The sequence below is a fragment of the Megascapheus bottae genome, chromosome 4 (assembly GCF_031878675.1).
Source record: "Megascapheus bottae isolate mThoBot1 chromosome 4, mThoBot2.hap1, whole genome shotgun sequence".
In the NCBI taxonomy this organism is placed as follows: Eukaryota; Metazoa; Chordata; class Mammalia; order Rodentia; family Geomyidae; genus Megascapheus; species Megascapheus bottae.
The window spans coordinates 40,613,186-40,635,939 of record NC_143512.1 but is presented as its reverse complement, the minus strand read 5'-3'; the positions used below and the strand labels follow the sequence as shown (position 1 = coordinate 40,635,939).

General features: G+C 39.3%; 2 long non-coding RNA genes across 2 annotated transcripts; one reads left to right on the top strand and one right to left on the bottom strand.

Annotated features, from left to right (window-relative positions):
* Positions 1-537: 537 nt before the first annotated feature.
* Positions 538-14,074, bottom strand: LOC150064314 (uncharacterized). The gene is made up of 3 exons (XR_016535147.1): positions 13,997-14,074; positions 11,733-11,863; positions 538-662 (listed from the first exon to the last, which is right to left on the bottom strand). It is a non-coding gene; the product is annotated as an uncharacterized LOC150064314 (long non-coding RNA).
* On the top strand, positions 12,268-15,616 carry LOC150064313 (uncharacterized). The gene is made up of 3 exons (XR_016535146.1): positions 12,268-12,387; positions 13,981-14,053; positions 15,305-15,616. It is a non-coding gene; the product is annotated as an uncharacterized LOC150064313 (long non-coding RNA).
* The last annotated feature ends 7,138 nt before the right edge of the window (positions 15,617-22,754 follow it).

The following is a 22,754-nucleotide window of genomic DNA, read 5'->3' as shown; positions in this document are numbered from 1 at the left end:
TCTTCTAGTCCTCCACTCTACTCTCATTCTAGAGATTGGTTTCCCATACTTGTGTTTTCATCTTCCACGGTAATGCTGGGTACACATTTGCAAAGCAAAGCCTTTCCATTTCTCACAGGCACAGCCCTCTGCTAAGTGTGATGAGAACAGAGAGTGCTATTTCTAAGTCATATATTTGCTGAAAGGATGAACAATGCTAGCCAGGTCTTGAGTTCTTTCATTTTTTTTCTGTTTCAGAAGAAACCCAATGTAGAAAAGAGTCTTGAATCTTAAGAAACTATTCAGAAACATAACAAGTATTAATTGTTTTTAAAAACAGGAAACCAACTGTCCAGAAAGCATTAATTATTATATTCCAGATACAATAAGTTTAGATAGATAAAGTATTAAATGAAAACAAAGCATAGTGTTCATGATTATTTCATAATGGTGAAAATAATACATCAAATTTTCCTCTTATCTCCCCATATATAGTTCAGTAAATGTTCTACCCTGAAGATATGTTATTCTCCAAATCATAAGAACATGTGAAGTTTAAAGATCCATTTGACAGGGAATTTCAAAGTCTCACATGGAGATAAATTCTTCCAAAGCACATGTTCCACGCACCCGGTCCTGGAGACCCTCCTACTTGTGTACGTCCTGATGGAAGCCAGTCCTGTCTGAAAAACAAAGACCCACAGCATGCGTTCTTTTGGAAAGAAATGGACCTGGATCCTGGGAATAGGTGATGCTTTCTTCCAGCTTGTTATCCTTCTTCTCCTTCTCCCAAGGCACTGTCAACATCACTCTTAGTTTGACTCAGTTTGACAGTAGCCACATTTCCATGTGGATCTTGATCTCCTCTTTTGGTCAAAGCCTGCAGAGTGAGGCTCAGTTAACAGCTATTTCATACTAATCCAAGATTTGAGTAAAACCAAGCAAGGGGCCGCAGTGGGACAGTCTGAAGCCCACCCCTGCCCTTGTAAAGGTGGATGCTCTGGGTCTCATGCTCACCAAGGCTGACAAGGCCATTTGCTGTCTATTTTATACACCAACAGTCCATGGCTCTCATTACCCATCATAAACCATGGGCACATAAGCATGCATTGCTTTTCTTATTTGCTTCCTGTTTGCTCTGCTACTAACATACTCTGCTTCCAAGCTGCCATTATCAGTGTCTAAATCATACCCAGGCTGAAGCAGCCTCCAAGTGCAGAAACCACAGACTCAGCAGCCAGGATGTCATCAGAATCCTGAGATTACATCATCTCCTTCTGCCAACCTTAATACCACTATGGTAACCATCAACAGTAATACCCAGGATTATTTCAGTAGAAATATTGAACAGATGTGACAGCCTTGTCAAACTCCTTTGCCAGTGTCCAACCACTCTGTTATACCTTTGCAATTGTAAAGTATCTCTTCTGGCCATAATAGAGACAGCACAGACTGACCTCCTGAGTAGAAATCTTCTCCTGCAGCATCAGTGGGCCTATCAAATGCTCACTGCCCAAACTGTCCTCTAATAGCTGCTAATTGTGTGCATTGACACGTGGTCTCCATTCTCACTCCTGAGACAGCTGAGGGGGCCATGCTGGAAGGTGAAAGGTCACTGGGCTTCCTGACAGAAAGTTTGACTTTCTGTGTCAATTTGACAGCTATGGCAAGTCACTTTGAACTTGTTTCTTGTTAACAAAATACTTTCTCTTCTGATCCAATCAGAAAAACAAATTGGAATATTTTAAAATAACTACAAAACAATGAGTTCAAGCCCCAGGACCAGTAAAAATAGGTAAATAAATAAATAAGTGTATAAATAAATAACAAAAAGTACATAAACATTCTAGTTAGCTTACTCAGAAACAAAAATCTCAGAAATATTAAGTGTCTGATAAAAGGATAAAATCATTAGAAGCAATATAAATGAATGAATGAATGAATACAAACATACATATATACATTCAGAGTGAGAATAAGTGCTTCTGTCTTGGTCTAGGCATAGATACAGATGCTCAGACTCGTCAGTTCTGACCCTGGCTCCCCTGTCCTGTTGTTCTGCTGCTTAATTCAGCTACATGGTACTGTTGTCAGCCCCTTCCTCTTTCTGTGGGATACTGAGGCTAGGTGCAATCCCCAAATTTAGCATCCTGAGTAGCTAGGATTATAGGTGTGAGCCACTGGCACCCGCTGAGCTTTTCTGTTTAGGGAGAGAGAGGACCCAAGGCTTGGGACTCTCTATTATTCTTTGCCTCTGCTATTATGTACAATGGAAACGATCGTCTCATTTCTAGTGTCTAGCATCCACATAGCAGGAGACCATGTCAGAACCACAGCTGATCCCGAAGTCTTCAAAGAGGCTTGGGCACGTGTGTGGTTTTGTTTTGTTGTTTGTTTCTGCCAGTCCTGGGCTTGAACTCTGGGCCTGAGCATTGTCCTGGGGCCTTTTCAACGCTAGAGCTCTACCACTTGAGCCTCAGCACCACTTTTGGCCTTTTTTCCCCTCTGGTTTGTCATGGGACTTAAACTCTGGGCCTGGACGCTGTCCCTGAGCTCTTCAGCTCAAGGCTACCACCCTACCCTTGAGCCAAGCCCCACTTTCCTTTTCTAGAGGTTAGTTGGAGATAAGAGTCTCAGGTTCTTTTATGCCCCCGGCTGGGTTTGAACCTTGATCGTCAGATCTCAGCCTCCTGAGTAGCTAGGATTACAGGTGTGCGCCACCGCGCCCGCCTACTGTCGTCTTTTTTATTAATGTGGTACCGGGGAATCGAACCCAGGTCTTCATGCATGTTAGGCAAGCACTCTACCACTAGGCCAAACTCCCAGCCCTGCACGCGTTTATTTTAAAGCTTTCCTGAGAAATTCTATTACTCAAATTCTAACACCACCCGTCCAGCTCATCCCATATAGCCACACCTTTGCTACAGTCTATCTCCACCTTCTCTATAAGAACTGCTCATTTCCAGGAGCGAATTGTTTGTAAAGTTCTTGCCAAGGAGGGGTGCCAGTACCTGTTCTTCAGGATTTCCATCCATAGGTTCTGTGGGTAGATGACAGTATGATTGTATTTTAGATGTGGAGTCTCTTGTCTCTGATATGAGGCTCTTGAAATGTCTATGGCTACTTGTCTTCTTTCTCTTTAATCTTGCTGTGCATTTTATTTTATTTTGTTGTTTTGTCGGTTATCATACTTGAACTAAGGCCCTTTTGCTCAAGTCTATTAACTCTACAAGTTTGAGCCACATCTCTACTTCTGGTTTTCTGGTGGTGAGTGAGTCTCACTGATTTCCTGGATGAGCTGGCTTTTAGCCATGATCCTCAGGTCTCAACTTCCTAAATAGCTAGAATTATAGGTGTGAGCCCCCAGAAACTGGCTATGCTATTTGGCTGGTAATATATAAACAAGAATAATTTAGGCAAATCATACACATTTATAATGATTACTCTTTTTTCTATTTCTATTTTTCTCTTTTTTTTTCTTTCCTGTATTCTGTTGGCTTGGTTGGATTTTTTTTTTATTTTAAATTTTGGGATCAAATTCAGAGCTAGGTATATGGTAAGGCCATCCTCCACCTGATTGGTTTTCTTTGCCTTCCTATGCCTTCTACCTCTCTGATTCCCATTCTCTGGGTCTGGCAATGGTATCAATTTCAATAATCATTCTTTACAGATCACTTCTAAAAAATTGAATGGGATGAATTTTAACAAAATCTGAACTTAACCAACTTTAGCTATTTGTCTTAAACCTTTGCTACATATGATTAAGAAAATCAAAAGTTAATCAATGTCTGTTCTGCTTCTTCAACAACTCAAGGAATTTAGCACCCTTTCAATGACTTCTGCTTTCCACAGACAGTTCTCTTTAAGGTATTTTGCCTTCAAACTCTGCTATAATCACAAGAAAAATATAATTTAAAAACAGAGAGACATTCTATAAAACATCCAACCAGTATTCACTGTAACTGTCAAGGTTATGAAAACCAAAAAAAGTTTAACCAACTATCCTAGGCCAGAAAAGACTAAGGAGAGAACACTATGTGGAACTTGAACAAGATGGTATAATGAAAACAGAAAGAGATGGATACTGGCAGAAAACCTGCTGAAATCCAAATAAAGTGTGGTATTCAGTGAATAATGCTCTACTGGCATTCGTTCCTTAATGTAGGGAAATGAACCATGGGTATGTTGAGATATTAACTAGGGAAATCTGGGTAATGGTAGATGGAACTCTTGGTGCCATTTTCATGGTCTTTTTTTTAAAGTATAAAAATATCACAAAATAAAAAGGTGTATTTTAAAAGAAAGGATATGTTCCCCCCAAAATTGAAAACAAGAACTCAAATAGACATACAGGAATGTTTATAATAGCAGCATTTGCAAAAGGTAGAAATAACTCAATGGATAAATAAAAGGATAAATAATGGATAAACAAACCATGGGTCTATGCATACTAAGAAACATTAGTTAGCCTTAAACAAGGAATGGAGTACTGATACATGCTACAGTATGATGTTATGTGTTAATCTAAATAATATGGTGCCAAGTAAAAAAATCCAGATACAAAGTTGAATATTACATGACTACATTTGTATGAAATATACAGAAGAGATCAATCTATACAAGAGGTTGGGAAGAAAGGACACTTGATAGGTGCAAGGTCTCTTTTCAGGGTGATAAAAATGTTGTAGAACTACAAAGAAGTGGTGATTGTACAACACTGTAAATGTCCTAAGTGCCATTGAATTTTTGATTTTTAAGTGGTTGACTTTATATTATATGAACTTCATGATACTTAAGAAGAGAATGTAGCCTACATGGCAGCCTTACTGAGAGTCTCAGTCAAGAGACAGAATAAAAAAAGACAGTCACCTTACAGATATACCCTTCTCAGGAAATGTAGGTGCTATCACTCAGAGGTGACTTTCAGAATATTTTTTTCCTGGGCCAGGAGTTTGGACTAGTGGTAGAGTGCTTGCCTGGCATGCACGAAGACCCGGGTTCAATTCCTTGGTACCACATGCATAGAAAAAAGCTGGAAGTGGTGCTGAGGCTCAAGTGGTAGAGCTCTAGCCTTGAGAGAGTCCAAGGACAGTGCTCAGACCCTGAGCTCAAGTCTAGGAGTGACAAAAAAGTATTTTTTTTCCCTAGAGAATATAACAGGATTACAATGTCAAAGTAAATTCTCTAACTTCTCTAACTTAAGTCAGGAATATTTCCCCCTTGTTTTTCATGCTCTTCAGTTTTCTCAAAACTATTTTATTCCACTGATCATGGATAGAATTTTCTACACCTACAAGACAAACTCCAGGTGAGTGTATGTTGAATATTAAATTTGGTTTTGTAGTTAAAAAAACAAACAAACATGAGAATGAGTATCAATGTGTGTGAAGTAATATTCCTTCTATTTGGTGAATATAACTGTAACCCCTCTATTAATTACAATAAAAAGAAAATAATAAAAACTTAGAACATGCTAAAAAAAAAGATGAACTCTATAGGGAAACCAGTGTATAGGTATCTATCTGGGTTTGTATATCTACATACCTATAGCAATATATGTTGCACTGAATACAAGAGCCTAATATGATAGACTTTTGATGAAAAAATGACTAAATTTATGAATTTTGAAATACAGAGGATATTCTAATGGTAAAGATTCATTGTCAGATATTCTATTTTAATTTTTTTAGTAGTAGGGACTGAACCCAGGGCCTTGTGCATGCAAAGCACATATGTGTCTCCATTTTAATGAGTTTTCTTTAAAAATCCAATCGTAATAGTATATTGTGTATATTTAAATACCAATGAACCTTTTTACTGCTTTGGCAAAATTTAATGTAAGTTTACAGAACTATTGCAAGCCAAACTATATGACTTTAATTAAAATAGGTGAAAACAATCTATCTTTAAATTTACTCCTTCATATTGTTGAAATTCTCCCCTTCTGTCACCATTAGATCTATGCTCTGATATTTCCTGATATAGTAGCTACTTTTGGCTGTATAATTACTGACACCAAAGGGTTCCATCTGGAAACATCACTCCAACATTCTCCTATTTAGATTTTTCATATATAAGATTGGTCTATGCTGGTATCGTTTTGTAATTCCTAAATTACATTGTTTCCTTTATATTAATTGTAATCATTTAAAGCATTCCAACATAGGTATCTTTATAAAATTGTTCAGTGTTGCCTAACTCAGTGAATCTCCGGAAACATTTGATTCACAGACACAAATATGGCAGAAAGAAGCCAAGGGCATTTACCCAATCCTCCAGAAACAAGGACAAACTAAATCCACTAGTACAACGATGTTCACTGCAGCACTATTTACCATAGCAAAGATATGGAACCAACCCAGATGCCCCTCAGTTGAAGAGTGGATCAATAAGATGTGGTATTTGTACACAATGGAATTCTATGCTGCTGTCAGAAAGAACGACATCGCCCCATTTGTAAGGAAATGGAAAGACTTAGAAAAAATCATATTAAGTGAAGTAAGCCAGACTGAAAGGAACATAGGCTCAATGGTTTCTCTCATTTGTCATAATCAGTAGAAAACTTGGGCTCTCCTAGCAGAGATTTACAATAGAACAAAATCTAGAGACATAAGGCCATATAGCATATAGCGAAATGAAAGTACCTCCAGGATATAGAAACAAAAGCCATATAATGAGTGATTGTTGTCCTTAATGTGCTATGTTATCTCTCATCTCTTTTGCTGTCCCTTGGTTATCTCATAGTGTTACAGTATTTCACCTTGTTATCTGATATATTGTACATATGCATATTTGGTTATTTGAAATCGGATAGGGAAGGGGGAAAAACAAGATGGGGGTGGGTGGGAGGAGGGAAATGTGGACTAAGACATGAGAAAGGGTATCAATGTCTGTGAAGTAATGCACCTTCTATCTGGTGAATATAATGTAACCCTTCTATTAATTACTATAAAAATATATGGAAAAAAAGAAAGAAGCCTAGGGATCAGGATTCTGTCATGTGAGACCTAGAACTGGAAGCTAGCTGACAGGGTTCTCTTGACAGTTCCATCACTTGTCTCGCAATTCAAGGTAAAGCTCTCAATCTTGTTTCAGCTCTATATTCCTGTCTCACCTTTAAAAAACATTTGCTGCTTTCCCGACTTACAGAAGTGCTGTAAGGATTCAAGAATTGGTTGTTAAGTGCCTACCATGCCCATAAACATAAAGTGTTATCACTGATCAATATGGTGGCTTGCCTTGGCAAGCTCTGTTATAGGTGAATGGTATATAGTAGTGGCAAGGGAGCGAAGGATGGGCCCAACGTGCAATACCAACGACACCTCAGCCAGAGTATGGGGTGAGCAGAAGAGGCTGGCAAAGCCAAGCATAGTCATAAACATGAGTTTTCCAATGGCCTCTGATGAGAACAAAGTGTCTGGCCCCAGGATAACTCGAGGTCAGTGGAGGACTTATTTAGTGCTGGACAGCTCCCAGCCCAGCTCAGCCCACTGGGAAGAGATAGCCTATCCTACCTCCTAATATTTCTCAGGAAAAACTGAAGAACAATGGCTTTGTTCAGGCTTCCAGAAGAATAAAATTGAAGCCATACAAATACTTCACAACCTCTTAAACTTCAAAAATAGAAGAAAAAGAGCAAGAGAAATCTGATTTTTCATTAATTTCATGCCCAGATTTTAAAACAGTGACTTGTGTGTATGTGAATGTATGTCTGTCTTTTTTAAACTCAAAATCTGCTAATCTGCTGTAATACACTGATAAATGGAAAACTTTCCATTTTCTATCTCTGCATTTTATTTTTATAGGGACAAAATGTGAAATAAACTTCCTTAATTTTCACCTCAGTGTTTGCAGCTTAGGATTCCATTAATACATCCTTTTCCCCCTCGGCTGTGCAGGGTCCTCGTTTGCAGTCAGTTCATTCTGCACTGATGTATATTTCATTGCCCAAGGCTTAATTTTGATTTATTGTCCATCCATAAATTAGAAAAATATGCTCTGGAATTCCATCCCGCTGAAAAGCTGTGCCTGATGTCAGGGGACTGGGTGATATTTAAGATGTCAGAAATACATATTGGATTAGTGTGCTTTGTTTCCCCACAACAGCAGGTGTTTAATCATAGCTGATGGCTGAAGTTAAATGCATTAGGACAGCGGCAGCCAAGAAGATGGAGTTTTTCTAAACCATACAAACTCCAGGATAAATAACTCAAAACTAATTGTGTGTCCACATCTTAGATACATTTTTATTTACTTAATACATTAAACAATGAAAATAGCCCCTGGCACTTAACTTCACGATTAAGAGCCTGTACAAACATTTTATGTTAGTCAAGGATTGAATGTTTAAACATAATTACGATTCCCTTTACTAGCCCTCTGGCAGCTTGATGTAAAATGTTTCTTAAAGCAGAAAGGAATAAAGGCTGAAATCTCTCAGTAATTCCAGAGAAGGGAAATTTTTGTTGTTGTTGTTGTTGTTGTTTGTTGTTCTTGTTACTGTTTCTTAATGTAATTTGAATGCTTCCATCTGTCTAAATGCCTGCCTTACCATAATTCAAATGATGCACCAAGCATCTACTAACCAGGCATTTTCCTTCCTTCTCTTGGTAAAGTGCAGGTTTTCCTCGCCATAATGTTTATATTAATTAGAGGTCTATCTGTATAGAAAAATGATCAGGCTTGGTGTGGAGCAATTTAGCTAGAGGCTAGAGAGAAGACGCTTAGGAGAGCAAACATTTTCAAGGTGCAACCGGTGACCTGTAACAAGCCGGGGAGATTCATGGAGAGAATCGTATATTTTGACACAACAGTGATTTGATTAAAAGAGAAAGTAATGGGTTTAAACAGTCACTATGAGGATGTAGCCAGACTTTGGGAGCTTTTTGCAATTTACTCTATAGACAAGTGATACAGCAGGAGAGAGGCCTTTGCTGCTGAAAAAGAAAGGCTGGTTAGATTTGGAAATAAAAATAAACAAAAATAAAGCGATGGATCCTAGGTTTTTGGGTTTTGCTTTTCCTTTCATCCTTATTTTAACACACATCATGGGGAAAGGCAGAATCACAAGAAGCCAAAGAAAATGTTAAGGTCATTTTGAGACTGAGGCTTGAGCTGTATTTGAATTTTCTTGCATGTTTTCAAAGGAATTTTTTTGAGTTGGCGCCATTGAAAATAAAAAGGGAAATGCAACTAATTTCCACCTTTGAAAAAAATTAAAATTTGCATTAGAAAAGTGAAATGCTGAACTTGTTTTATTTGCATAAATAGCTAACATCTCTAGGTTTGACATAGCATCAAAATTTAAATTCTAATACAGTGACTGGGAACACAACATGATTTTTAATTTAATAGTTTAAAAAATATGATAAAATTAAAGTTAGAAAAAATCAGTCTACATAGTATGATCCCACTAATGAATACAAGAAAGAACAAAATAAAAAAATACTCATAAACGTATGCATATGCCAATTATGTCCTCCATTGAAAATGTTTGAAAGCAAACAGGCCAGTAGCAACAGATGAGGGGAATTGTAGCTTTCTATTCTATATGTTTTCATGGTGTTTGATTTTTTTGTGATGAAATTGCTTTGCATATTATCTACCTAATTAATTTTACATAGTCCCAATAAAATTCTGTTTTTTAAGGGAAAATGTTACATATATACATATATATAATAGATATATTATATTCTGTTTCAACCCACAGAAGGACAAGCTTACATCAGTTCCTAGACATTTCTACACCCCAGACTACATGTTTGTATCCAAAGGAGTTGACAGAGGCTACAGATTCATATATACTGAAAAGCAAATAAGAAGTAGATATTGTCTACAATAATTGTAGCATTGAGTGTTGAAATTCAGCTGCCATTGTGAGAGTGTCTTTAAGAGGTATTTTAGGTCACAGGGCCCATCACCATGAGTGGGCTAATGGATCATCTTGGGAATGGGCTTGTTTAGGGCAAGTGGATGTGCTGTCCCTTTTGCACTCTCACTCCCTGTCCTTTCAACCATGTGATAATTTCTGTGGTGTTATGCAACAGAGAGAAGGCCCTCAACAGAAGCCAGGTCCAGGATATTGGACTTCTCCAGCTTCAAGAACTGTGTGTCAATAAGTCTCTATTCTAAATGATCTAGTCTTGGGTATTTTGTTATAGCAGTCTAGACAGACACCTTGGGAGATCTAGGATTGGTCCTAGGATCACTCAGACTTGAAATTTGAATCCCTCATTATTGTTTCCTTGAAAATTTAACTCTTGAAGACATCCTGTATATTAGAGGTAAGTAGAGAAGATAAGAGACAGGAAGTAAACAGGGAGACAAGTAAGGAGATAAGCTGGAGGGGAATGAGCACAACTATTAAGATATGGATAATCAAACTAGATAATGCAGGTTGGCTGCCTCCAGAGATTTCCTTCCTGAGGCTTAAATACATTGCCCTATAACCCAAGCAATATTGCTTTTTTTTTAAGGCACTATCTTTAGTTTCATATTTATAGATGAAAATGCAAGGCTAGGCCAGGCACTATTGCTCATGCTTGTAATCCTAGCTATTCAGGAGGCTGAGATCTGAGGATTGTGGTTCAAAACCAGCCTGGGCACTAAAGTCCATGAGACTCATCTCCAATTAACCACCAGAATACAGGAAGTGATGCTGTGGCTCAAGGGGTAGGGCAGTAGCTTTGAGCTGAAGAGCTCAGGAATAACACCCAGGCCCAGAGTTCAAGCCCCAGGACCAACTAAAAGAAGGAGGAGGAGGAGGTGGAGGAGGAGGAGGAGGAGGAGGAGGAGGAGGAGGAGGAGGAGGAGGAGGAGGAGGAGGAGGAGAAAAAGCAAGATTGAGAGAGGCTAAGTAGTTGTGTATCACAGATCAGTGGTGATGATTTTGTAAATGTGTCTAACTCTTGAGGTTAGTGTTGAAGAACTTGGAGATCTAGAGAACGTCCTGCCTCAACCTTGGCCACAGCAGCAAGGAAACTGAGGCCCAGAGAAAGACAAGCTACTGCTAAATGGTTTCTGTAGTCATGTAGATGGTTTTCTAGAAGGATGTATAATTACATGATAAATGATATTGTACTCTGAGATATTTCTATTTGCCCTAGTAATAAATCATCAGGACATAGATTTGTGACCAGACCTAGACCTATAGTCTTTTCCTTTGTTTGAACAGCAAACCAAGTTATACCAACCTAGATAGCTGAAGAAAGCATTTTGGATGTGTAGATCCCCCTGAATAGAGTTTCTGTGGGTTCACTGCATCAGGAACTGATTTGTTCTGACCCTCTGATATCATTGTACACCTGATGACAGCAGCCTGTCATCTACAGCTATTGCTGTAGAATCTGAGCTTGATTTTCAGGAAGAGCCTAGGTGATTGTCGGGGCCAAAGGGACAATGACATCCATGTTAGTGATGCAACTATAAGATTGAGGCTGCCTGAGGCAGGGTGTAAAGTGAGGATGATACTAGTTATTTTCATTTCACGAGCAGGAAACATCTAAAAAGTTGCCACTTATTCAATAGTGGGATAGGGTAGCCTTTTTATTCTACTTTTAATTACCAAGAATGATTACTGAGCTTGATAAGGAAAGCTATCCTGGCAAAAGCCTAAATAGAGAGAAAAAAAAACCAGAATTAAATTTTATGGCTTGGCTATTTGTGTTCAAAGGATGAAAAGCATTGCATATATTAAACAGGGTCATGTTTTTCTTATTTCTTTCTTATGAGGAATTCTTAGTAAATTGACTTACCATGTGTTTATTCAGCAAACACTAATGTGGCCTAAAGCTGGAGGAATCTACTGTAGTGACTAATTTGCAGTCACAATTTGTGACAGATTCTGTGTTACTATTTATGTAACATACGTATTTCTGGTTCAAGGCTGGAAAGACAATAGAGAGACAAAAAGAAGTTCAGAATTTGAAATGAGGAGGTGATTTTTTCAACTTTCCTTAGAGAAGGACACCTGTTCCTCCAAAACTAATATTAAGGATAATTAACTCTAATATTTGACATGAAAATGACACAGAACTAGAAGAGAAAGCTTACATTTAGAAAACATTGCTAGGTACCAGGGTTTCATACCTATAATCATAGATAGCTATGAGGATTGTGGTTCAGTCAATCTGGGCAGGAAAGTCCATGAGTCTCTTATTTTCAATTTACCATCAAAAAGCTGGAAGTGAAGCCGTGGCTCAAGTGATCTAGCACTAATCTTGAACAAAAAGCTTCAAGAGACAGTACCCAAGCCCTGATTTCAAGCCCAAGGCCCAGCACCATGAAGAACCCAAAACCAACTCTAGACAGGCTGCAATAAAGGTTCCAGCTTTAACAAAGTCCTTCACTGGGAGTTAGTGAGAAGCTCAATATTTAAGACTTAACGTACACACATACCCCAAAAATAAGGTGAGTAATTTAATATACTACTGACCACAAGTTCAGAGGTGAGCACTTCTGGAACAAGGAAGGTAACTAACTGCATGCAATGCAGTTTCCATATCAATCCAAAACTCAAGTATAATGTTCAGACCATGGTTTTTTTTTATAGGTAGGGTATACTATCCAAGAACTATGGAGGAGCTGTGGCTAAAAATTCCCTCCACGAGTGCAGGGACGATTTGCAATCTTGCCATTCTATGCGCTCTCCTTCTGCTGAGGATGGCCTGAGAATGGGTTTCAAGGAGATGTGTACCTCTACATGACACATATTTGGCTCTCCCAAGATGTATTAATTCAGAGAATTTAAAACCCAATGTTCTGAGAGAGAGGTAATGGCCAGTCAAGGACACTGCATTGGTGCCCAAAAAATTGTCCCAGGCTCTTAGGATGCCTGAAAGTGCTGCCTATAATACATAGTAAGGGAGAAAGCCTTTGGTAATTATTTTTAGCTTTATTGCTTCCAACCAAGGCAAAGTAGTATGTAGTTTTAGTATAGGCTGAATTTTTCAGGAATACAATTACACCATTTGGTCTGGAACTTTCCCTAGAGTTGCTCATTATTTCAGGCAACCATTTTTCTGACAATGGTTCTCTAGCTCTGGGTTTGGGATATTGTAATAGTTTTGCCAGTGCACAAGCCTGACTGCCACATCCCAGCAAGAATACATAGGAGTAAATCTACTCAGCCAAAAATTTAGTTGTAAAAAAAATCAACAAGAATCAATTGAATGGTGGTCTCTTCAAATAATGTTTATCATAAAATGGTGCACATTTGATTGTTCAATAGTTAATCATGGAGAACACACCCATTGAAAGGTATTTTTACTGTTTTGTTATACTATTTATATTAAACCTTGTTACTTTCTAATTACACTTAGATCATCATAATTTAATCTTTTTGTTTGTTTGCCCATCCTGGCGCTTGAACTGAGCCTGAGTGCTATCTCTGAGCTGCTTTTACTCAAGGCAAGTGCTCTACCACTTGAGCCAGAGCCACTTCAGGTTTTTTGGGAGTAGTTTATTGGAAATAAGAATCTCACAGACTTTCTTGCCTTGGCTGGCTTTGAATCATAATCCTCAGATTTCAGCCTCCTGAGTAGCTAGGATTACAGGTATGAGCCACTAGCACTCAGCTTTAATCATGTTTGGTTTTTTTTTTCTTTTCCCTTCCTCCTTCTCTCTCTCCCTTCCTTCCTCCCTTTTGCTCTCCCTCCCTCTCTCCCTCCCTCCCTCCGTCTCTCTCTCTCTCTCTCTCTCTCTCTCTCTCTCTCTCTCTCTCTCTCTCTCTCTCTCTCTCTCTCTCTCTCTCTCTCTCTCTTTTCCTTCCTCTCCCTCTCCCTCTCCCTTCCTCTCCCTCTTCCTCCCTCTCTCCCTTCTTCTCCCTACCTTCCTCTCTCCTTCCTTCTGCCCCTCCCTCCTCTCTCTTCCTTCTATTTTTTCTTCCTACTTTCATTTTCATCTGCCTTTTCTTTTTCTACCATCCCTCTTTTTCATCTGCTTTTAAAATTATGTGTTTGGGTAGGTAGGATATCTTATCTAATATCTACAATTTTACAAAAGGAACTACAGAACATACGTTCAGAAGGCAGAGTTGCTGGCCTAAGAACTGTTGAGAATCTCCACATCAACACGGGTATGTGGGGGTGCTCCGAACACCTCAAAATGCAAAGGAAAAAGAAAAAAAAACCCTCTAAGCCCATTGTGACCCATTCTAGAGACCTTTCTGTCCCAGCCCCAAGGAGGCAGCAGCCAATCAGCGCCCAGATGTCACTCACAGGACACCTCCTGGCAGTGGGCCCAGGGCTCTGCCCGTAGTGGCAGGACCTCTTTGTCTCAAATCCAACACAGGACACCCTTCCCAGCTCAGCACTCTCCAGTGCTTAGCATGGGGGAACCCAGTGGCCCCTGACTCTCTCCTTTTAATGTTTTTGTTTTAATTGTAAATCATTACCCAGCTCAGCTCAGTCACCGGGCAAACTGTGTTTAATAAATTAGCTTAATCTATTCCGCAAGTGGTTTGTGAGCACCGTGCTTCCTCTGGTTAAGGAAAACATTTATATTCCCCCTCTAGGCCCTAGTTCCTTGGCTCTCACCAGTACCCAGAAGCTCAGCCCCTGCCTACAGGCACCTAGAGCCCAAAGAGGGGGAGGTGGGGGCAGAGGGCAGTTGGTGGCCATTGTGCTGTCTTTGTCCCCATGGCGGGGTGTGGGACTGACAGCAGCCTCAGGGCTGGTAGCCACCCAGCCAGCCACATTCCACTCTTCCAAAGGGGCCTCTTTAACAGCTCGGGAGAAATAATAATTCATTATGTCACCAGGAGAGAAGAAAGGGAGTGCGAGGGTCTTGATGGGATTAGAGGAACCCCCCACAGAGATGATTTAGGGGCCGAGATAATTCGTTTAATAGGGGCCTGGGGCAAATTGCTAGACAGGGAGTTAGAAGCACAGCGGCTAGAAAGGGCGATGGTGGGCAAGGCCGGGTGGGAGAGCTGGCTTCATTAGCAATATTTAAGAGATTTCATTTAAGAATGAGTCATAAAATGCAGTACTATTTTATCCACCTGGTTTGGTGGCCTTTAGCTTTCCTCTGCATGAATATTAAATTTGAAATGGCACTACGGCAACACATTTTGGAAAGTGTTCTTCGGGCTGTTATTTGTATGGTTGGTTTAGTTTCTCGTTTGTTAACCTTTTAAAATGAATATCATTGAAAATGGATAACTGTACAGCCAGAACTCAAAAAGATTAGGGGAAGATAATGGTGTAGAGTAGGTTGTTATTCACTGGGGTAAAGGAGTGAAGTTTTTATTGATCACAACACAAAAGGCAGAGGGGGTGAGTTGGTAAATGGCAAATTACTTTGACAATTCCCAATCTCCATGTAGATTTTGTGAAGCTAGCCCATTCAAAGCCACCAACAGAGGCCTGGGGGCTGTCACAAAGCAGGAAACACAGATGGGACCAGATCTGCCCTCTACCACCTCCAAGGCCGTCTGGAAACCTTTCTGAGGAGCTTGGAGAGAATATTCCAGCTTGTTTCTGCAAGGCAAAGTCACTCTCCAGTTTGATCATGAAATTCCCTCAAATGGACTTAGGTTTTGCTTGCAGTTTTACATACCCAAGACGTTTATATTGGAAAATGACCGCTATTCCTATTACAACGAAAATGCAAGAAGTCAAATCTCTTTTGATATGTGCCCTCCTCTCCTTGGTATCATTATGACTTTCCCATACATTATCTGCCAGTGATTTAGAAAGAAATAACCTGAAAATATTTTCCCCAGTATGCCATGTTCACTCTATCCAGTCCACAAGTTTGCCTGGGTTAACAACCACCTTCCAAATGCTTGTGTGCAAAGTAAAATATTAACACTGGTTCTGCTCTTTTTAAAAAATTAAAGAAACTTTCTTGTATGTTGTAATCATTAAAAAAAAATTACAGCTGCACTCTGTCATTTACCAAACCAACTGGCAGGTCTCCATTCCCAGAGCTGCTTTAGCCACATAGAATACATAAGATGCATAATTAATATGTTCCTTTAAAGATTTTCTTAATTAGAAAAGACATTAACTATATGTAAAATTATTCACTTACAGACATCGGTTTGTGCAATTTTCCACAATGACAATAAAGTTGGTAGCTGAATATATTTCTATATATAACAAAACTTTGCAAATGTCTTTTGCAAGGCATGCATTGCAAAGGGTAGTATTTTTATTTGTGTTCCTATTTATATTCTATCACTTCCTGGCAAAGCCCTTATGTTTTATAGAGAGGTGTAATCCACTTTGAAATATAACGAGAGGATCTATTTCGAATAAAATAAAGGTTACTACCAGTCTCTAGACAAAAGCAGGCATTACTTAAGCCTGGCTAGTTTCCTTCAGGATCCCTCCTCTGTCTCTAGTCCCCAGCACCCTACCCCTCACTGGTCATTCACAGCCACCATCAATGCTGATCCCTCTTTGAGGAGGCGGCTCCTCCTGTATGGGAACACTTTCCTTCCTTCCTTTCAAACTGACCAAGGGAATCCAAAGAAACATCTTTGCAGAAATAGAATCCAGTCTATTACAAAGTCAGAAAACAAAGGTGTTTGACTGAATGAGTGAAGTCACACAGTAGCAGAAAATGGAAGGCTTATTAGAAAGCAAGCCTTGCATTTAAATGTGAGCTAGACTGCATCTACTCTCTCCCGTCCTTTACAGGATTTCCCAAGAGCAATGTTGCCAATGTACTCAGACCCATTCTGGGGAGTCTTGGTGCAGTTGAGTGTCTGTTTACCAGGACCATGATTTACACTGTAGTCAGCAGTCAGCAGAATGCCAGGAGTCTAGGAAGTAGAAAGCCAGTGTAGGATGCAGGGGCCACAAGAGGAAGCCACAAAGCCAGGGCCTCCCCTCTGCCCCCTGGGAGATTCCAGTCTCTCTCCACACCCAACACTAGCAGATGCCACTCACTTCCAGAAGTAGAAGCATAACATGCCTGTGACCTAACAAACGTCTTAGTGATAGAGCATCTGGGGATAAAATATTGAAAGCCAACAAAATGGAGTTGGACGGGGAAAGGGGCACAAACCCTTTTAAAACTCCGTATTTCCAGGAATGAATTCCAAAGGGGAAAAAAGAATCATGAACAATTATCAAAATTCTTCTTTTCTCAATTAATAATAATGTTTGAATATTAAATATTACTTCCTCAGAGCATATACTTTTTAAAAGATTTTAAAACCCTCCACATGAAGCAATCCCCACAGCAAACAGCACTTTTTTTTTTGAGGGAGGGGCGGTTGTGGGGCTTCTTGAACTCTGGGCCTGGGCGCTGTCCTTGAGCTCCCCAGCTTGACTACTGCCCTGTCCCTTAAACCACAGCGCCACTTTGTTTTCTGGTGGCTAATTGGAGATAATTATCTCACAGACTTTAGTGTTGGGGCTGGCTTTGAGCCTCGATCCTCAGATCTCAGCTTCCTGAGTAGCTAGGATTACAGGCGTGAGCCACCACGCCCAGCTGCAAACAGCACTTTTGTGAATATCATCACAAATCACAGGAGGTCACTGCCTGGCAGTCTGAAACCACAACTTCCAAAATGTGCAAACATATATCAAGTCTCATTCAAGGAGGTTTACACTATAAATTGGCTTCAGCTTTGTGGAAAGTGGTTTGACAATATGTAGTAAAAGATGTAAAAATGGTTAGTCCCTTAAATCCAGTAATATATATATATATGTATATAATATATATATCTGAAACTAGCTATAGGAAAATTATCACCTGAAATGCAAAGATTGATGCAAAAAGATCTTTTCATTTACATTTAAAATAGCAGAGAGAGAGAAAGAGAGAGAACAGAGGATTATTCAATTAATAGGAAATATGTGTCATAGCACCACACAATGAAATTTAATAAATCTGTATTCAATTTTATCCATACAGGGTGCTCTGAATTCTGGAGAGCAATTGAGGTCAGGATGATTATCTTGGTGGGGGGCTGTAAGTTTTTCCTCATACTTTTCTGTAACTTTTTTCAATTTTTGATAATGAAAATGAATTGTTTTTATAATCAGTAAAATAATATAATCCTATATACATAGTTTTACAGAATATGTTTTACAAACACACAATTCATTCATTTCTTCAATTCTTCTAACTTAAACCGATTGGCAAACCCAAAATGCTGAGTGAAAATAAAACAGAAACTCATTAGATAATGTTTTCCTTCTACATCTACCTAAAAACAGATTAGCATATATTTCTTCATGCATTCCATACCTCACATCTCTTTCTATTGTCTTCTGCAGCCAGTAAGTAAATTACACGTGGTTATCACCAGGATTTTCTTTTGTAAGCCTATAGAGATGATTAGCCCACATCTTATTTATAGCACACACATGACACTGAAACACACAGGTGAGTTTTCCTGAGTTAGCCATGCACAACAATAACACATGACAAACTACCAAGGCAGCCCTATTCTCAGGCCTTTGCCTTATCTGCAAAAAGTCTGTTTTTAGCAGCAGGCTAACCATAAATTTGACCCCTTGGCTCTTCCTTTATTTTTTTTAAACTAGGTCAAGTGGATATCCCAGGAGCACCATCAGTATATTCAATAAAAATCAAGTATATCTTGTGTTTGAAACATACATTATAAATAGATGTATAGATGGAGCAGATATTGAGAAAAGAAATGGTAAAGATTATGAATATTAAGATTTATATTAATCTATAAGCCTATTAAAGTACAGTAAAACCTGTCCTTCAGACCACCTTTTTAAAGATATCACCTCCCTGATGGGACCACTAAATTTCGGGCCAAATTATTTTCCCATAAAGAACAATGAAAAGAAAATGATTATATTAAGACTACTTCTACTATGGTTTCTTTTCATTGTTCCGCCAAAAATGATTCCAAACAGTAAAATAACATTGATTTTGACCTTGTTAATGAACCTGAAGAACTTCATGGAATACTCAAACACTTTCCATTTTTAACAGGGAAAATAATGGACCCTCTGCCTCAGTTTTTTGAAAACCCAAGCAGCAGGTACAGATAATTTCATTGGTATTCGGCAGATGTAGCTTATCTTGATATTGCTAATGTTCCATAAGGCTTGTCATGTGGATTTTTCTTTGTGCCCAAAGCTGAAGATGATTGTGTGATTTGTAAAATATTGAAGAAACCTTCAAACAAAGAGGTTTATTGCATCTCCCCCCGCCCTCTTTTGGTTACAAATATTCTCACAGACAATCAATTTTACTCGAGTGATTTTCAGTTCTCCAAAATGCCACTCTCTCCAAGGGAACAACTCTCTCTCCTCTGGCCTGGCCTGGGCTCCCTGTGGCTCTGACTGGTTTTTCTTCCAAACAAAACTGCCTCCCCAGCTCTGGGCACTGCCACCCCCAGGTTGGCTGTGCTTCTTGTTCTCCTGGCTCTTGTCAGTCAGAAAATTCTAAGTCAAGTCTGCAGACAATTGAGTCTAAATCTCCAGCGTTGTCTTCATGCGGCCTCCCATGACAATGTGTTCAGGTGACCTGTGTTCACGTGTCCTCCGATGCCATGTTTGATAGCAGAACCTACTCGGTTCTTTGTGCCACAGAGATTCTCATTAGATGTATATCAACAGAACCAGGCCAGCCTCCCTCAATGGATGGAAGGAAGGATGCATCATCAGGTGTAGATAGTCTTTAAATTATTCCATTTGTACGAAGAACATGTTTTGAAATTCACTGATAAAAGGTAATCATGTGAGCACCAGTCCATCACTTAGCCCTTTTGGAGAAAAAACCTCACTAGACTCCTTCCTCTTTGGAACTGTGAGCTCATGTGCCTAGCTTTGAGTCTACTGCCTGCCTTCAGAACTCCCAATAAGCCAATGTGGATTCTATCTCATTACTAGCCTTGCTCACTCCAGTCTCACCCCTGGTTTTTAGTCACTGGACTGGCATCCACTTCCAAAGGCAGGCTCATGATGATGCCAGGAGCCCATTGGTCCGGCCCAGCACATGACTCCATGAAAGACTCCAGGATCCACCAGAGTCAATACACATAACCATGAACCTTATAAGTGAAAAATCAAAGGTGTTTATTCCTGTTCCTGAAAAGAAGAGGCTTGTGAAATAAAAATAAGAGTTATCTTACCTGATAGCCTGGGGTGGTAAGACACTAAGCAGCCAGTTGTGTGGTCTGAGCTCAGAATAAACCATAAACATTCACAGCTTAGTCCTTCAAATACTGGATGGTCATAACCCTAAAAATTTCTTTCTGTAAGCACAATTTCTATTTTTATTTTATTTTTTGCAGTTTGAGATGGAGCCAGCAAAGCTTAGTAAACAGTGAATGAAATGTGACATCTACTAACCTGAATCTGAATTCTAGCTCTACAGTTTTCAAGCTGTTTGACTGAGCAAGCCACTTATTCTCTCTGGGCCTCAGCTTCCTCATCTACAAAATGAGAATAATGATACTGCTACCATTGGCTTTCCTGGGCAGCTTAGATAGTAAAGGAGTTATATGTTAATAAACTGTGTTGAGAGAAAAATGTATAATTTGCATGAAAATGAATACAAGAAAGAACAACAACAAAAGAAACACACACACTTAGAGGCAGGTCATCCTACCTGTTTTGAGTGAGGTACATAAAAACACACATATAGACACATGTATACACGTGAGGGCAAGAATTGTCCAGATTCTAAACTAAAATAGCCTCCTTTCTTTGCTTTTCAAAAGGGTCTTCTTGTCACCTCCAGATCAGTTTAAGACTCTGAGGGTCGCTTTTCCTCATAGATGTTGCAGTTTCTCCTTGTGATTTGTTTTTGGAAGTTTGTAGACTTTTAGACCACACTTCTTTCTCTGATCTTTTTTTCCTTCTTTCTTTTGAACTCAAGGCCTCCCACTTGCTCAGCAGATGCTCTTATCACTTGAGCTACACCTCTAGCACTCTGGCTTTGATCTTAACTGTTCTTATCTACTGCTCAGCCTTCTCCATTTTTCGCCCCAACCAGCAAGTGAAAACAAAGAACTTACGTTTTCTGTACCCCAAACTGACAGAAAATGACAGAAGCATGTGCACTGTTTCTGTTCCACTTTTGATGGTTCTTAGGGGGCCGGCTAGCTTATTTTGCATGCGGGCAATGTGAAACCAGGAATATCCCTTAGCCTGGGTGTCAATTTACCTTTCTCAGACAGTGAAAGCTGTTTCATCTTTTATATATTCACTCAGCAAACGTTTACTGAGGAGTTATTATGTGCTAAGCACTGTGCTGGTGTTAAAGAAGTGAGCAACAATGTGCTTTCCTCCTGAAAGCAAACAACTTCCACATCTCTGGAGATACCTTTATTTGCTTTTGCATTTGCTCAATATTAAAGTTAATCAGAAAGTCTTTCCCTCTGAGTAGATGCCTGGCCTGCCACTGGATACCTACCACTCCAGGTTCAAGGAACTCCAAACTTCTAGCTGTACAGGACCACCATGTTTAACTCTTCTATTGAACCAATGAGGAAAAGATTTAGAGAAAGAGGTAGCCTGTCTGGAGTCACCCACAGGGGTCTATCTTACGGTATTGAGTGGGCTAGGAATTGATAATGTGACAAGCAAAGGGTATCCCCAAAGATAGCTAGATGGCCTTTCTGGTTGGAGATCCGAGGCAGACCAGAGGATGATGGTGACCTGGCCTCTCGGTCCTCTGGAGAGTTCAAGACTGAAGCAAGGTGAGTGCTAAGGTTCATATTCCAGCTGTGTTTGCCTGTACCATCACTAGCAACATCAAACTCACTGGCCTCTTTGTTTAAGTGCTTTGGGATTTCTCAAGAATAAAAGGTGCTATACAGAATCAATCACAGGCAACTCTGCCGCTGGCAGCTCAGAACAGCTGCAATAGCAGTGTCTACTCAATCAATAGACTCGCATGGAGAGGGGGAGAGAATATCATTGAAAAAATGAGCTGGAAGAAAAACTTCCCTCAATAAGAGGAAGAGTCTTACCTCAGGAAGAAGATGTGGAAAGTTCACAATCTATTGTTCCTCCATGGCCATGTACTTTTGCTTTAATTTTAACTATGGAAGAACTCAATTTGATACAAAGTGAGTTCCATGAACATTGCTGCACGAGCTCCCTATAGGTAACGTCTATGGGATTTTATAATCCAGTTATAAAATAAAAATGAAATTAGTTCTATGACACTGGGGTAGAAAATAAATGTAATTTCTACAAATTGTTTGCCAAATAATAATGTGCATGTTTGGAATTCAGTCTAACTTTTCTACCTTTAATTAGTTTAAACATTAAGGAAATATGTAGGATCCCATCATTTTATGATGCTAAGAACTGAGCTTCTTGCATAATCCTGGAGGAACAGACCTGAGATATTTTTGGTTTTTCCTTTTATTTCAGAGGTTGAGAGATTCAAAATATAAATAAAATCATCTTATTGTATACATGAACTCTTGATACTAGTATAATAGAAATTTAGCTAGGTGAGAAAATTAGGAAGAGAATTCAGGTAATACTTTTACTATTCATACTATTTTATTAATTACAGAAAGATAATGTGGATTTTTTTAAGTAGAAAACCTTTAAAAAAAAAAAGAAAATTGTGAAATCCACCAAAGTTCTCTATGATATGTAATCTGAGAAGAAAGTCCTTAAAGAATTTTCCTAATGAAGTAGTCCAGTGGTCTGAAGGAGTATTTTAAATCACTCACCAGTGTCTCTTCAAGTCTTTTCCACTAACCGTAATATTCGAGTTCAAATTGTCAAAGCATAAGTGATTAAAAACCTCCCATTTGTAAGAACATGTGGAGGTCCTTTGGCTCAAGCATTTTAGGACCCTGGGCAGCA